The sequence below is a fragment of the Brachyhypopomus gauderio genome, chromosome 3 (assembly GCF_052324685.1).
Source record: "Brachyhypopomus gauderio isolate BG-103 chromosome 3, BGAUD_0.2, whole genome shotgun sequence".
NCBI lineage: Eukaryota > Metazoa > Chordata > Actinopteri > Gymnotiformes > Hypopomidae > Brachyhypopomus > Brachyhypopomus gauderio.
The window spans coordinates 12,362,466-12,379,965 of NC_135213.1; the positions used below are offsets into that span (position 1 = coordinate 12,362,466).

The following is a 17,500-nucleotide window of genomic DNA, read 5'->3' on the forward strand; positions in this document are numbered from 1 at the left end:
AGAATGTGTCTCGGACAGGTATAGTAGACAGCAGAATGTGTCTCAGACATGTATAGTAGACAGCAGAATGTGTCTCAGACATGTATAGTAGACAGCAGAATGTGTCCCAGACATGTATAGTAGACAGCAGAATGTGTCTCAGACAGGTATAGTAGAGAGCAGAATGTGTCTCAGACATGTATAGTAGAGAGCAGAATGTGTACCAGACATGTATAGTAGAGAGCAGAATGTGTCTCAGATAGGTATAGTAGAGAGCAGAATGTGTCTCGGACAGGTATAGTAGACAGCAGAATGTGTCCCAGACATGTATAGTAGAGAGCAGAATGTGTCTCAGACAGGTATAGTAGACAGCAGAATGTGTCTCAGACAAGTATAGTAGAGAGCAGAATGTGTCTCGGACAGGTATAGTAGACAGCAGAATGTGTCTCAGACATGTATAGTAGACAGCAGAATGTGTCTCAGACATGTATAGTAGACAGCAGAATGTGTCCCAGACATGTATAGTAGACAGCAGAATGTGTCTCAGACAGGTATAGTAGAGAGCAGAACGTGTCTCAGACAGGTATAGTAGAGAGCAGAATGTGTCTCAGACATGTATAGTAGAGAGCAGAATGTGTCTCGGACAGGTATAGTAGAGAGCAGAACGTGTCTAAGACAGGTATAGTAGAGAGCAGAATGTGTCTCAGACAGGTATAGTAGAGAGCAGAACGTGTCTCGGACAGGTATAGTAGAGAGCAGAATGTGTCTCAGACATGTATAGTAGAGAGCAGAATGTGTCTCGGACAGGTATAGTAGAGAGCAGAACGTGTCTCAGACAGGTATAGTAGAGAGCAGAATGTGTCTCAGACAGGTATAGTAGAGAGCAGAATGTGTCTTGGACAGGTATAGTAGAGAGCAGAACGTGTCTCAGACAGGTATAGTAGAGAGCAGAACGTGTCTCAGACAGGTATAGTAGAGAGCAGAATGTGTCTCAGACAGGTATAGTAGAGAGCAGAATGTGTCTCAGACAGGTATAGTAGAGAGCAGAATGTGTCTGCAATGAGAAGCCATCAGGAGCAATGCAGCCAAAATGGAGCCAGACACTCTAAACAGTGGAGGCAGCGGCCCAATCACAGGCTGTAATTTCAGCGCATTTATCTCATTTCCTGCCTGTTTTGTCTTTCCCCAGAATAATGGGGCAAGTAATGAGAACGGACTCCAGACCATGGGCGGGATTCTGACCCCGTGCTCGCTAAACTGCTGAATTGTGGTTACATGGTGGGAGAATGGTGGGAGGAAACTCTGGGCAGCGTGTGGTTCATTAAAACCAAGACTGGATTTAGTGGCAGCACACTAACACAGTGAGGACCCGCTTGCTCTGAGAACAGAGCTGCAGTACGGGTACGCAAGTCAAACAAGGGCCTGTTGAATAAGTGATGAACAGACTTTTGCGTGATGAAACAGTGAAAAAGAGAAGGGGATCGGAGCCTGAATGTTTTTCAATGGCAACGAAGATGTGAATCTTGGAATTATATAACATGCAAATTTCATGTTATAAAGTTTTTTCTCAGAAGTATTAGTCAGCTTTAGTTTTTTGGTTCATTTACTTGTCTTGGTTATCTTAGCTAGAATAAAGAAGTCAGTAAATGTTATAGTAGCCTGTACCCCACATGCATCAGCTAAAACTCAGAAAAGACAAGTAGAACATGAGGATAGAAGCAGTGTTTTATTCTGGCTCTCAAACCTACCACAATGTCATCTTCTTTATTGCTATGGAAACAGGGAAAACCGCCATTCTCAAAACATCCGTGGTCAGGAAATACGGGATGCCATTCTATTTTGTCTTTTTCCAGACAGTCTGTAGGCACTAGAAAACAGAGCTAGCAGTAAATAAGATTTACCAATAACCAATAGAGCCTTATTGGGTAGAGAGCAAAAAAAAGGCTTTTATGCATGGAGTTCATGAAAAGGATCATGTTTTTATTGCCCCGGTTTTCCCACACCAGATAAAAATGGTCAAAGTCTCAGAATAAGGCATGCAGAAAACCACAGATGGAGGCCTTCTTAACAAAAGAACCTGCTCTCGTGATGGCTAAGGCCATCCCTCTGTCTATAGCCCATAAACACCGTGCCTCTCATCCAGACACAGGCCTGTTTGTGGGAGCTGAGCTCGGAGAGAGCTGTGCTGATGGGAAGTACAGCCATGCAGTTTCTGTTGGACGGTTTGTTCACCAGGTCTGAAGTTAGTGCAACTCAAGCTCACAATTATTTAGCCGTGCAGCCCGACATACAGACAACGAAACCGTACTCAGTGGAGACACTGAAACTTGAAGTCTCTCTCTCTCTCTCTCACTCTCTCTCTCTCGCTCTCTCTCTCTATCTATCTATCTCTCTCTCTCCCTTTTTGTTTGTTGGAGGAAGGGCGTGGCATAAGTACCTTTGACCATATATTGTTATGTTGTTATACCCCAAGATAGAGACATTTTTATGCTAAACATGTTTTTGTACCTCCATTGATGTACCTCCTCTCTATGTATTTGTAAATCCTGTTTTGTACAGGGCAAATTAAAATGTGTTTTTACAGTATTTTTAGTTTGGTTACTATATTAACATGGTGCTTTGATTGATAAACTAATAAATGCTCATTGTTTTGGCATTAAATGTTAATACATTTTTATTCATCTAGCTATATCCATGTATTATTTCTATATGAATGGCCTCAGACTATGTGAGTTTGCTAACATGGTGGAAACGCTAGATTCTTCCTAATCCCACGAGTTGCTCAGTGTCTTGTACTAATCCTTTTGTAACATGGGAGCAAAATGGCATGACAGCAGTTCAAAAACAAACTGTATCTGTCTGTCTGACTTTGCTTTCATCTCTACTGGCTTTCTTTCATCTCCCCTGAAAAGCATCGTGAGCCACTCTTCACGTCTGAACATGGGGTGTGTGTGTGTGTGTGGGGGGGGGGGGGGGGGTGGTATCAGTGAGGCAGATCTCTGTCACGCAGTAGCAGATGCCCTGCACTGTCCTAAAGACCTGACCCACTCTCGCCCTTGGCCCTGGTGGGCATAAGACAGGGCAGAACGACAGAGTTGGTGGATCTGTGAGGGTGGAGGGTGCCTGTCTGAATGAATGCCCTAACACAATGTATACAGTGTGTGTGTGTGTATAGATAGATAGATAGATAGATAGATAGATAGATAGATAGATAGATAGATAGACAGATAGATAGATAGATAGATAGATAGATAGATAGATAGATAGATAGATAGATAGATAGATAGATAGATAGATAGATAGATAGAGAGGGAGAGGGAGAGAGAGTCGAAACTATCAGACTCTGAACATAACCCACTAGCTTCAGAGCTTTACTTTAACCAGTGTACAAGATGCAGCTTGGTGAACGTTTCGCATTAGTGCAGGCAATCAGCTCACCAGTATGAAGCGTTTTCCTCAGAAGGAGATCATATCTGATCATGTTTGCCGCTGAATGCAGGTCTAAGCCTGTTTCCTCTTGCTCGGTTTTGCTTTCCTTCTCAGTGTTCCTTCTCTCATGATCCCTGGACCCCTGGACCCCTAGACCCCTGGACCCCTGGATCCCTGGACCCCTGGATCCCTGGGCCACCTCCATTCATGGGCACGTACAGGAAGCAAGCAATTTTGCTAGGAGAAGTGGAAGCACATTGACTCTGTCTTAAATGTCCCGTTACGTTGGTATATTGGCAAACATTGGTACAACCAGGCAGATTAGCAAACAATGCTCACTAAAAAAACAAGCTTAGTATTTTTTTTCTAAGCCTGATCAAGATTATGCAAATTGTGTTTATATAAGGGTGTGCATATGTATTTGTACTAGAAATCAGTATACTGGCTTCCTATGATTAATGAAAACCGAATTGTTTATTGAACCACAGTAAAACACCTAATGCTAGCATCACTGCCTAAGAAGGGAGGAGAGTATCTATAAAGGCTTGTGTGTTTTTAGCTAACTGAGTGCAGTCATGCCTTTTTAGACGAAGTTTTTCTTTGTAGCCAAAACAAGCCACTATAAAGCCTCAAACATTCTAGCAATAAGAAGAAGTGTTAAATCCACAGAGTAACAGCTACAGTTAGATATACATTTTTAGACTGAAGTTCATTTCAATTCTAGTTCAGGACAAAGAAATCTGTCTCCATGTGACTTTGTGTCAGAACTGTGTGGTATATTTCTCTCTTTTTCTCTCTCCACTGAGCATTATGGCTAATCGCATTATTACCATCCTGTGTGAAAAGATCCAGTAGTCGGGCAGATAAAAGGGCAGTCCTGAGTCCCCCAGGGGTCCTGACAGGCATGGATCAAAGGGGTGGGTGGTTAACTGGAACGATGCTGCTTTGATGCCAGACGCTGAGACGGAGAAAGGAAGAGAGAAACCAGTGGAGAAGCGGAGGGATGACAGTTTCATCCCGGGTTTCAGCAGGGGTCTTGGTTTACCTGCTGCAGCTGATTCATCACGTTCTCTCTCTTCTCCCCGGGTGACATTCTTCACTGCACCTCATTCTTTCTGCTCCTCGGAAAAGCCACTTGTTAACACGGAGCTCGAAGGCACGCGGGCACGTCTGTGTGTTGTGTGAGAGAGGAGGACATGTGTGTTTGTGTACATGTGCACAGGATTTGTGAGGTGCAAATTTAGCCATAATAACCTTTGACCCTGCTATCTGAAGACCTTTACAAGGTCAAAGGTCAGCAGGCCGCGATAAACTTTGTTCACTTAGAGAGTGATTGATCGGCAATGCCCAGCAGGAAACAGTGGATAAAGTCCAGTGTGAGAATGTAATCCATTTAAACACACACACACACACACACACACACACACACACACACACACACAAACACATGTATGCTGCGTGGTAATAACTGATTGGGCATTGTGTAGAGAAGTCTGGTAATGCCACCAGCAGGCAGGGCAAAGTAATTGCAGATTATTGCAGAGTAGGAGAGTAGCTCTCATTCCTGTTGAGCTGCTGTTGTAGTGATGTATTATTTGTGGGAGTTGGTTCCTAGTTAATGGCTTGTTGCTCTGTGCAGCAGGTGAAGGAGTACACGGTTGAAAGCTCATTATTTACTTCAGACATTGTTTAATTGACATTTTGAGCTTTAGATGTTGATGTCCAGAGTCATGTCCATGTCAACAATCTGTGTGCATGGTTGTCACTCTTCTCATACCTGGTCATCTTGTTCTCAGTCCTGGTCATCTTGTTCTCTGTTTTGGTCATCTTGTTCTCAGTCCTGGTCATCTTGTTCTCAGTCCTGGTCATCTTGTTCTCTGTTTTGGTCATCTTGTTCTCAGTCCTGGTCGTCTTGTTCTCTGTCCTGGTCGTCTTGTTCTCTGTCCTGGTCATCTTGTTCTCTGTTCTGGTCATCTTGTTCTCAGTCCTGGTCATATTGTTCTCAGTCCTGGTCATCTTGTTCTCAGTCCTGGTCATCTTGTTCTCTGTTTTGGTCATCTTGTTCTCAGTCCTGGTCATTTTGTTCTCTGTTCTGGTCATCTTGTTCTCTGTTCTGGTCATCCCTGTTCTCTGTCCTGGTCATCTTGTTCTCATACCTGGTCATCTTGTTCTCTGTCCTGGTCATTAGTGTTCCCTTCTTTTCTGTCTCTTTGACAGAAATATGATGATGTCTCCTTTTCTAATGATCTTTTCCCACTCAAAACTCTTTCCACACTCATAATATTGTTTGTCTGTTACGTTTGATTATGCCAGTTTCCCCACACATGGCCTTGCAATGAGATTTCTGTTCTTTTTTTTGTCCTTCAAATTGCTTCACTTATTCCTGTTTTCAGGAATAGGGTGCCAGTGGTTTTATGTACTTGTTAGGTCACTCCAGTGGACATGGGGGATATTGGTATTGAAAGGTGAGGCATGATTTTGGCCCTTGAGAAATTGTGAAATGTCTACATCATTTAGCGTGGAAGACACAGCTACATTGACAACACACACTGTACCTACAACAACAGACTTCAGAAGCCCAGAGGCAAACGGCAAAACAGCAGAACATGCCATCGCAGAGACAGTCGCAATGCAAAACCCCCCAAAGGGTTGACACAGTGCACACACAAAAGCATTTAAAACAAAGCAATGTGCTCACTCACACGCATTTAAAAAGCTTTTAGTCTGTTTTATTAGCAGGCTCTTCCCGGATACGTGTATGACACACCCCGTACAGACATGTTCCTGGAGTGAACACACACTTTTAGCAGAAAGTAAATACAGCCAAACTATCTGTTGAGCATTTGATGGTGACAGCTCTTAAAAGGTGACGGTTATTGTCTTTTATTGGGCTTTTAAGTGAATTAGCATTGGGAAACGTAGCATGTTTATTCACTCCATTAAGCTCCAAAGAGACGCCTACATATATGAATCTGCCCACTCAACATCACATGCCCAGTAAGAGACTGACATAAGGTTTTGGTTTTGTCCTTTTTGTCCTTTTTTTCCTTATATGTAGTTCCAGTGTGATGAGGACATATATTTAATATGCAATCTGGAGTAATGATAGACCTCAATAGGATGCAGTGTATTAAGTGTAACAAAGTAAATAATGCATCCAATAGCACTAAAATCTTAAAAGGCATCAACATTGTTTGAGCTTTACCAGAGCTGATGCCTGCGGTGCCTTCTGTGACCACTTGGTTGCACAGCGTCCACGTCACCATCAACTCCCGCCAAAGCATGTCATCACCTGAGCCTTCACGGAAACGCTACGATCAGTGTTTGAGATCGAAAGATAGCGGCTACTCTGCTAATTATGGCTTATTAAGTGGGCTGTGATGTTGAGAGGACTATGGATGAGGACATGGGATTAAGAGGATAGAAGCAAGCAAGCTTGTTGAATGCAATCTCTCATAAACACTGTCTGAAAGCATGTGTGTCTGTGAGGCAGAGGGAGGGGCCACCAATGCCATTTGGGTGGCTGTAGGAATTGGCTCAACCAGATATTATAGTGTTTGTGTTTCTCTTTTGTTACGCCCATGGATGTATTTTAGAATGTGAGATCTGCATGTTCTGCAGAAAGAACAGGAGTTATCTGTGTCTACACTCCTGATGAGGTATTATGAGAATAATCACGCATCTCCCAGCATCATGTGATATTCTCCCTGCATCATGTGATATTCTCCCTGCATCATGTGATATTCTCCCAGCATCATGTGATATTCTCCCTGCATCATGTGATATTCTCCCTGCATCATGTGATATTCTCCCTGCATCATGTGATATTCTCCCTGCATCATGTGATATTCTCCCTGCATCATGTGATATTCTTCCAGCATCATGTGATATTCTCCCTGCATCATGTGATATTCTTCCAGCATCATGTGATATTCTCCCTGCATCATGTGATATTCTTCCAGCATCATGTGATATTCTCCCAGCATCATGTGATATTCTCCCTGTACCATGTAACATTCTCCTTGTGTCATGCGGCATTCTCCCTGTGTCATGTGGCATTCTCCTTGTACCATGTGACATTCTCCCTGTGTCATGTGGCATTCTCCCGATATCATGTGACATTCTCCCAGTACCATGTAACATTCTCCTTGTGTCATGTGGCATTCTCCCTGTGTCATGTGGCATTCTCTCGATATCATGTGGCATTCTCCCTGCGTCATGTGGCATTCTCCCTGTGTCATGTGGCATTCTCCCTGTGTCATGTAACATTATCCCTGTACCATGTGACATTCTCCCTGTGTCATGTGGCATTCTCCCTGTGTCATGTGACATTCTCCCTATATCATGTGGCATTCTCCCTGTGTCATGTGACATTCTCCCTGCGTCATGTGGCATTCTCCCTGTGTCATGTGGCATTCTCCCTGTGTCATGTAACATTATCCCTGTACCATGTGACATTCTCCCTGTGTCATGCAGTGGTGGACAGTAACGAAGTAAATGTAATTCGTTACTGTACTTAAGTAACATTTCCATGTATCTGTACTTTACTCAAGTACTTTTATTTGGTAAGACTTTATACTTTTACTTCACTACATTTCAAAGCGAAACTTTTTACTTTTCACTTCGTTACATTTACAGAAACATCTCGTTCCTTTTCTATTTTTAAATCAACGCTTAATAAAAGACTATAACCAATCAGCGCTCAGTAAGAGATTAAGATTTGTACGCTAATTGGCTGAGGATCTGACACGGCTGCAACAGATGGCTTTCTCAAACACCCCTGGACTTATTTAGCCGAATTGTTTTAATTCCTCGAAAAGAAAAATGATTCGTATTCCTTCAAGTGTCTCCTCTGCATTCCGAAGAACACATCACGGTCATCATTTATGAACTCGCCGTCAAACTTGAAAAAACACATCGAGGTAAATTCGCCATTAGATGAGTACTACCAACAGGGTGGTTTATGGTTTATATACCCTGGTTAATTATATCACATTGAAATACACAACTTTTAACAGATGCTTTTATTCAAAGCAATGTGCTAGTACCCAAATTGCAATCTGTGGAGATGCTAAGCATCAGTTTAACACAGGAGACTCCCACATCAAACGTTAAAGCCGGGGACACATACACGCGAATTTGGCCAAGCGAAGCGAACTTCGCAATTCATTCCTATGAGGGAGGCGAAGGCAAGCAAATATGAGCGAAGCGAAGCAAAATTATTAAAATTATTATTATTATATTAATTATTTACGCAATAATACACTCGAGGTTCGTGCTATAACGTGTAATATTGGCGCTGCGGTCGTAGGCCGAGTGCCGTAGATCAGCACAGTGCCAATATTACCCGTTATAGCACGAACCTCGAGTGTATTATTGTGATTATACCACAGTTCAAGTATCGCTGTTTATTGAAAGATTTTGAGTTAAAGAGGACAAGAAAATACGACCTGTTTGGTTAAAAACACTCCGCCAGTTAAAATAGTTCCATTCAATGGCTCGCTGCTAAACTTATACAACACTGGAACAGCCTTACCCAATAAATATTATAGAGGTAAATATACACAAAAACAACTGTTGATTAAGTTGTATTTATTAAAAATAAAGTACAACAATTATTGTCCATCCACTGCTGATTGGAGGTTCGTTCAGGTATCTGTTCAGTCCAGCTCTTAAACCAACGAAGCTGCTGATGCTATATAAGTCTCCCTTCACGTTTCTGACGGATCCATAAAAACGTCGTAAAAGCTGATTCATTTCATTTTTGTTGATAATACTAAAATCGACTGCAATGTCGTTGCTCTTTAACCAGGATTTAAATACATTAAGAGCCCAGGACGTTTGTTTTACGGTATTAACTTCGTTTCTCTGCATTTCCAGCCCATCCAAATCATTGTTTGTAAGCGTGACAAACCTTGGCTCATTGGAGGAATGAGGCTGGTCATTTATAGCTTCATTCTCCAGTTTCAGATCGAAACAAATGCTTTCGAAGCCAATAGATTTAACGAACTCCCTGTAATTTATTTTGATAATGTTGCTGCTTGTTTGTAGTTGCGCTGTTTGGCCTGTAAACGCTGCTGCGTTGCTAGGTTACCTGTATGTGGCGGAGTAATACATGGAGAGCTTCGGTTACAGTGCTATAACGTGTAATATTGGCACTCCTAGATCGCCTCTCAGCCAATCACATTGTAGGGTCGGAACTAACTGTGGTATAATAATAAAATTATTTGGCCAAGTTTAATATTATGAGTTCAGTTGGTTGGGCTGCACACAGTTCTAGTTCTATGTGCTAAGCTTCCCTATCCCGCCATGTGGTGGACAACGTATAACCTCTTCATATACTGTATCGCCTCTTCAAAACTTAGGTAATGCTTCATCAAATGTAATGTTTATAGTGAATGATTTATCAGTTGTGTTTTTATTGATTTTCATCAGTTGTGATGGTGTTTGTTATTTGTTATTAGTTTTATGACAAGCGAAATGAATGAAAAATAAAATAATGAAACTTGAATGAATGCTTTTTGTGTTGTTGCTTCAAAAGCACTTGGTCTTACTTAAATATAATATAGTTTTGAGTATTTTGTGTTTGCTAGGCAAATGTAAGGCACTGTTTCGTTGTTCACTTGTTGATCGAGTAGGCCTAGGGGTTTTGATATGACGCTAAGAAAAAAAAAGTTTTTACTTTTAATACTTAAGTATTTTTGAAGGCAGATACTTTTGTACTTCTACTCAAGTAAAAAATTGAGGTGAATACTTTTACTTTTACTTGAGTAATATTCAATGCAAGGTAACTGTACTTTTACTCAAGTACATAATTGCTGTACTTCGTCCACCACTGGTGTCATGTGGCATTCTCCCTGTGTCATGTGACATTCTCCCTGTACCATGTGACATTCTCCCTGTACCATGTGACATTCTCCCTGTGTCATGTGACATTCTCCCTGTGTCATGTAGCATTCTCCCTGTGTCATGTGACATTCTCCCTATATCATGTGGCATTCTCCCTGTGTCAAGTGGCACTCTCCCTATATCATGTGGCATTTTCCCTGTGTCATGTGACATTCTCCCTATATCATGTGGCATTCTCCCTGTGTCAAGTGGCATTCTCCCTATATCATGTGGCATTCTCCCTGTCATGTGGCATTCTCCATATATCATGTGGCATTCTCCCTGTGTCATTCTCCCTGTGCCATGTGACATTCTCCCTGTGTCATGTGACATTCTCCCTGTGTCATGTGGCATTCTCCCTGTACCATGTGACATTCTCCCTATATCATGTGGCATTCTCCCTGTGTCATGTGGCATTCTCCCTATATCATGTGGCATTCTCCCTGTGTCATTCTCTCTGTGCCATGTGACATTCTCCCTGTACCATGTGACATTCTCCCTGTGTCATGTGACATTCTCCCTGTGTCATGTGACATTCTCCCTCTATCATGTGGCATTCTCCCTATATCATGTGGCATTCTTCCTGTGTCATGTGACATTCTCCCTGTGTCATGTGGCATTCTCCCTGTGTCATGTGACATTCTCCCTATATCATGTGGCATTCTCCCTGTGTCATGTGACATTCTCCCTGTGTCATGTGGCATTCTCCCTGTGTCATGTGACATTCTCCCTGTGTCATGTGGCATTCTCCCTGTGTCATGTGGCATTCTCCCTGTGTCATGTGACATTCTCCCTATATCATGTGGCATTCTCCCTGTGTCATGTGGCATTCTCCCTATATCATGTGGCATTCTCCCTGTGTCATTCTCTCTGTGCCATGTGACATTCTCCCTGTGTCATGTGACATTCTCCCTGTACCATGTGACATTCTCCCTGTGTCATGTGGCATTCTCCCTGTGTCATGTGGCATTCTCCCTGTGTCATGTGACATTCTCCCTGTGTCATGTGGCATTCTCCCTGTGTCATGTGGCATTCTCCCTGTACCATGTGACATTCTCCCTGTGTCATGTGGCATTCTCCCTGTGTCATGTGGCATTCTCCCTATACCATGTGACATTCTCCCTATATCATGTGGCATTCTCCCTGTCATGTGACATTCTCCCTGTCATGTGGCATTCTCCCTGTGTTATGTTCACATGGAAGTCCTCTGGCCTCAGAGAGAATACAGATCGTGTCTTCTCTCAAAACATCATACATCTTATGTAAGACTTGTGTGTTGCTGTGTGCATGCGTGTGTGTTGAAGCGGAGCAGGAATCTGTGCGTGGGTTTGTTTTGTCTCGTTTTACTCTTTTGAGACCTGCAGAGTGCTCTCACCTTTGACCCCTTTCTTCTGTTCCCTCTCTCCAGTGGCGAAATGAAAGAGTGCCCTTTCCTCGCCGCTCAACCGCGCGCCATACAGACGCTTCAGCTCTGATCAGTCACAGGACTGTGGTTCTTTCTCTATTTGAGAAAGCAACTGTATGGAAAAAAAAATTGTACACTGTACAGTATTATCCAGCAAACAAAACACATGAAGCTTCCGAACTGCGTACTCTAGAGAGACGGAGAAGCCCAGACTGAAGTTAAGCTTCCCTTGTTTCTTTGTGCTGGTGATGCGTTGTGAAGGGTTTGGATCGGAGGGACACCGCGTAGTTGAAGAACAGTAAGCAGGGTTGCTGGCGTGGTGGTGGTGGTGGTGGTGAGGAACGTGGCACTGCTGAGAGGCTGGTGGTTTGAACTGATGCTCGCCCAACGACTCTGATGCCACATGACTGGGGATGAAGTGACAGTGACAGTTGGAAAAAAACCGACTAAATACCCAACATCTGAAATCCCCCATTCTTTCACAAGACCCTTGCTATGACCCTTGACCTGAGCAGCAGACTTGTAGCTCAAACATGTCCTGGATTTAATAGACATCCACAGAGAGAGCGACAGAGAGAGAGAGAGCGTGAGCACAGATCAAAAGTACTGTCCTAAATGTCCTCTGTCACGACCGTACTGTTTGAAGTTTGAGCTGTGTGACTCTCTCAAGCTCCGCGACTCCCTCACGCACTCACTTCAAAGAGAGGGGAGAAGTCATCGGCCTCCTGTTGGCTGCCAACACGCAGACCACCAGGGGAAGGAGCCAGCGTGAGAGGAGGGAGGAAGACAGAGATGGCAGCAGAGATTGGCCTGTCGGGGGCTTTTGAAAGGGGAAAGGACTGGATTCTGTTCAGAGGCCATTGATAAAGCGCCTAAAGGGGCACCGGAGGGGGCAACTGTGTTTTATGAAGGAGGAAGTTTTAAAAAAGAGACTGAGTGTGTCCACATGTGTGGACTTAGTGTGGTATTCATGCAAAAAAATAAAAAAGTTCAGAGACCAAAACAAACACTACCTATTCATACACTACCTATTCACATTCATATTCATTCGTAAATATGGCGCAGTCTTTATTTTAATTATTGATATTTTATTTTTTAACCTTCATTGTCACTTATTTTATAATTAGTGTTGCTCTTATTTTATTTCTCATCTATTGTTGTAATGCTTTGGCAATGGTGTCGTAAATTACAGTTATGTCAATAAAGCTTTGAATCTTTGAATCTGAATTTGAATCTGAATCACATGCACACATCAAAGCAAGTGACAGACATCCAGACTTTTGAACATCCCACGTTTATTATGTTCCTTACCTTTTTTTAATAGTTAATAATTTTAATAGTTCATCTTAAAATAGGCATGGAAATACAAAAAATACAAAGGTTACACAGGAAAACTAAAAAACATTTAAAAACTCTTCAAAATTCTATAGTTATTCCTATAGTGCATGTAAACAAATGTCTTTGCCTTTGTAGAGGATGAGGGGCACACAGCCTCCATGGCCCCTTGCTTACAGTCTGCTGCCCGGTGAACAGGGACCCTCTTCTGATTCTGTGGCTTTAAGTGAGAGCTTCTGGTCAGCCGAACTGGGAATACGATGGTCAGTTTCAGGTACATGAATAGCATGGCACTACATCTTAGCTTTCTTCTTAATTTCCTGAGGTAAAATAAAAGAATTCTCACAATGTCAGAAAGTAAATCTCGCTCATTGGCTTTTCCTTCCCTTCTCTCCATCTCTGCCCATCGCCGTGGAGAGAAACTGAGGGAATTACACGTGAAGGGAAATGGGGCTCCAGAATGGTGTAAATATTCCTGTTGAGCTGAGCCAGGAGAACCGTCCTGGGGGACTGTCTGATCCGACCTGCCCCCCACAGCTAAGCAGGAATTCTCTGGTTTTCATCTATTGATATGGACTTGGTCTCATTTCCTCCTGATAGTCCGAGTGTTTGCGGATGATGTGTAGGTTTGCCCTTTGGCACTGTGGGAGGTTGGGAAATGAACACGCCGTACTGCATCAAGACTCACGTGCGTGCAGGTCTGCTCCTCCCTGCCTGTGCTCCTCCCTGCCTGTGCTCCTCCCTGCCTGTGCTCCTCCCTGCCTGTGCTCCTCCCTCCTCTGTGGCTGTGCTCCTCCCTGGCTGTACCTGTGTGGCTGTATATGTGAATACTGCTCCTCGTAAACAGTGAACACTTTTACACGCGGGAGGTCACACAGTTACAAGCACGTGAATGCATCACCTGCCATGGTTGTAGTGTGTCATTTATTACTGCTCACCCTCCCCCACAGACGACTAGCTTTCTTCATTTACACTTGTTTATGAGTTTGACTCTCTGGGCTTTCCAAGGGTCTGTTCCTACTGTATGTCTTCCTACTGTATCTCCCCTCTCCCTTACCTGGTCTCGGGGAGGCAGCCTGTCTACTGTAGATCTTCTGCTTATGACCACATATATTTCTCTGTTTTACTCCCTCTCTCTCTCTCTCACACACACACACACACACACACACACACACACACACACACACACACACACACACACACACACACACATACGCACACACTCTGCGGGGTGGGATTTAATCTACTCTCACCCTTGGCTTCTATAGAGATTAGGTCTAATAAATCAGTTTCCAGCAGCCAGAAAGTTACTCCTCACCTTTTTTTCTCTCTTCTGTCTGCAGCCTGGGTTGGGTACTGGTGCTACAGGCAGAGTTGGTTATTAAACTGCTGCGAGGATAATAAACCTGGATTGTAACGCTGCATGTATGGTGTGATTTCAGCTGTGTACAGTTTGATTTAATTGCTACATATCTATCCATAAATGTTTGTGTGGTGAATGACAAAATTTGCAATCTGACAATTTTGTGTGTGTCTGAGAGAGAGAGAGAGAGAGAGAGAGAGAGAGAGAGAGAGAGAGAGAGAGAGAGAGAGAGAGAGAGAGAGAGAGAGAGAGAGAATGGAAAAAAAGAACAAGGCACATCTTTGGGAGGAAAGGCATCTAAAAAGTGCCTCTGTTCTCTTAAACAAGTCTCCTGGAGTCCTCTCATCCTGTTTCCATCCCTGCACTCCTAATTCTCATTACTGGCCCAGAACGCCTCCTCTCTCCTCCCTTCATCCCCTCTTTCCTCTCTCTTCTCCTCTGTGCCCCATCTGCCCATCCTGTTGTCATGGTAGCTGGGAGAATGGAGACTCTGTGTAAGGAGCAGTCCCATGTTGACTGCCATTTCTTGGGTTGGGTCTGAGTTGAGTTGAGTTGAAAGGTTCCTCCGAGCCACAGGAAGGTTTATATACGCTCACGTAATCACACACCCATACAAAGGGCACCAGACCTTCACAGATGACTGGACCATTCTCATGTGTTGCCTTGTGCATCAAAAGAAGGAAGTAATTTATGTGTTGAATTCACAACAGGAAACTCTACTGAAGGGATGAGCAAACATAGCACTTAGTTGAACTCTATAAAGAACAACTGCTTTTAGGTAAACAAACTGCTGGAGAGAAATGTTAAGTGCTGGAATAAATGGCTTTTTGTAACCTCAATGAAATAACAGTACTACATCAGGGCCTGCAAACTTAAAATATGAAAGATGGATTTTCATATCTTAATCTGAATTTTGTAATTTTTCATTGAACCTACCCAGTTTTTCCCACCACTACGCATGTCCTGCAGCTTGGAGACACACACTCTGTGGTGACCTGCAGTGGCCTTCTGTTTGCTGTTCTTCTCAGTTTGAGGCTTGCGTTAGTCAAAAAGGCTCTGTGTGCAGAGCCCGGCTGACGGCTCCTGAATAATGTTAAACATTCTGGAAGTTTCCGGTTTGCCCTGCCTTGATCAAAAGGAACATTAATACACCATGTTTTTTTGGAGTTCAACCTTCCCGCCTGATTTTATCGACTTGCTTCAATGAAGTCTCTGTGTGCCACTACGGTTCCCGTCTCCCTCCCTGCAGTGCTCAGGTGGGACGGTAAACAGTGCGGACCGCTTCCTGTTGGGTCCCTGGCCTCGGATGTGGAAAGGAAAGAATCCCCGTGAGGCAGAATAGAAGGACAGAAAGAAAGATGGCAGCTGAATGTGTGGAGCTCTGGAGGACCTCTTGGCTTGACTGTACGTACGTGTGTGTGTGTGTGTGTGTGTGTGTGTGTGTGTGTGTGTGTGTGGTGTGTGTGTTTCACATAATAAATCACAGAAATAAATGGTGTCTCTGTCTGTTTCTCTCAAATATACACCCACATACAAAAACACATAGATAGGCAGGCACAATGAAAAGCCACACACATGGTCTCTAAAGATTTGTGCGTGGGAGAAAGAGGGCTTGTGTGTGTGCATTACTGCATGAGTTGTGTGTTTAGTCAGTGAATGAATAAGAAGACAGGCGCCACTGTTTATTGTGTATGTGTGTGTGTGTGTGTGTGTGTGTGTGTGTGTGTGTGTGTGTGTGTGTGTGTGTGTGTGTGTATTTGAGGAGTGTCTCCACTAAACTCGGAAGAGAAAATAAAGGCCTTGCAGATACACACTGAATGCAAACTGTTCTGACTACATAAGACTGTATTCTTAGCCTGGGTTTCTGAAGCAGCATTATGTATTTGTGTTTCTGTTTCTGTCAGAATTAGCTTGTTAGTTTGGTTTCCAGCTGTATGTGTGTGTGTGTGTGTGTGTGTGTGTGTGTGTGTGTGTGTGTGTGTGTGTGTGTGTGTGTATACGCGTGCGTGTTCTTGTGCGTGCATACATATGCAAGCAAAATTTCCTCATGTTAGCATTTTGTCAAATTCAAAACAGTTTGAATGAAACTCAGACCATAAACACTTATAAACATTTAATTTTTACCAGGAACAGTCTCTAATGCCACCCTGTTGTCCTAACCAAATACCTTCAGAAGACACTTTTATGTCACAATAGCAGACTAAATCCTTCCTGATGTCTTCCCATCCTGAGCATATTACAAACCTTTGTGGGAAACAGATCAATAATACACCTTTGTCATATGAAGCAGCATTATGACTGACTTGTCAATGTCATTTTAAAGAACGAAGTGATGACTGCATCTAGCCGTAATTCACACGATTCATTAGCTGTCTTGATCATTAGCAGCAGTTATCATCTGTAGTTCAACAGATGGTGTCAAGAGTTCAGTGACCTGTGCGGATGAGCAATGGATTATGGGTTGGAAAGCCTGATGGCCTGGTGGTATGTGCAGACTTACATCTCGAATTGTTATAAAATCTTATAAAAATAGTTATAAAACAGTGTCATAGGTACATCAGTCCAGATGAGTCAGAGTTCTGTATGCCCACCGAGACTCTTGGCTGAACCCCGTATCCCTGTCAGCACTCTGTTTTAATTATTACTTTAATTTCCCCTCCATTTTCCAAGACTTGCTCCACTTCACTTGCGTTCCCAGGTGGGGCCCATCCGGAACGCCGTCCGGTCTGGCACTGGTGCTCCATGGCTCTTTTTCCTCTCACCTGCACCTGTCTGTTTTGGTACAGCTGGCCAAATCCTGAGTGTTCAACTGACGCTTGATGTGGTTACGTAGTGTCACAGTGTTGATGTAAACCTCATTTACCTCAGCAGCAGATTAATGACGAGTATTTCCACTCTGCCTTATAAAACAAACTATGTGTGTCTAACCTTTTTAAAAAGAGGTGGTAGTACCTTAAGATTAGCTGAGTAGCTGAGGTACATTTCATCCCTTAGGTAATCCTTCATTTTGGAGGGCCACAAGTGATCTGACATTTGGTTGCATAGTTCCTTGGGTTCTGGGTTCGTATTTGCATAATTACTTGATGTACAAGACAGCTGTG

General features: G+C 43.2%; 1 long non-coding RNA gene across 1 annotated transcript in view; it reads left to right on the forward strand.

Moving 5' to 3' along the window:
- Positions 1–8,244: 8,244 nt before the first annotated feature.
- The window catches only part of LOC143509730 (uncharacterized), a 12,337-nt gene continuing 3,081 nt past the window's right edge, over positions 8,245–17,500 (forward strand). The window contains exon 1 of the long non-coding RNA XR_013129752.1: positions 8,245–8,330. This is a non-coding gene — a long non-coding RNA (uncharacterized LOC143509730). The remainder of the gene's footprint in view (positions 8,331–17,500) is intronic.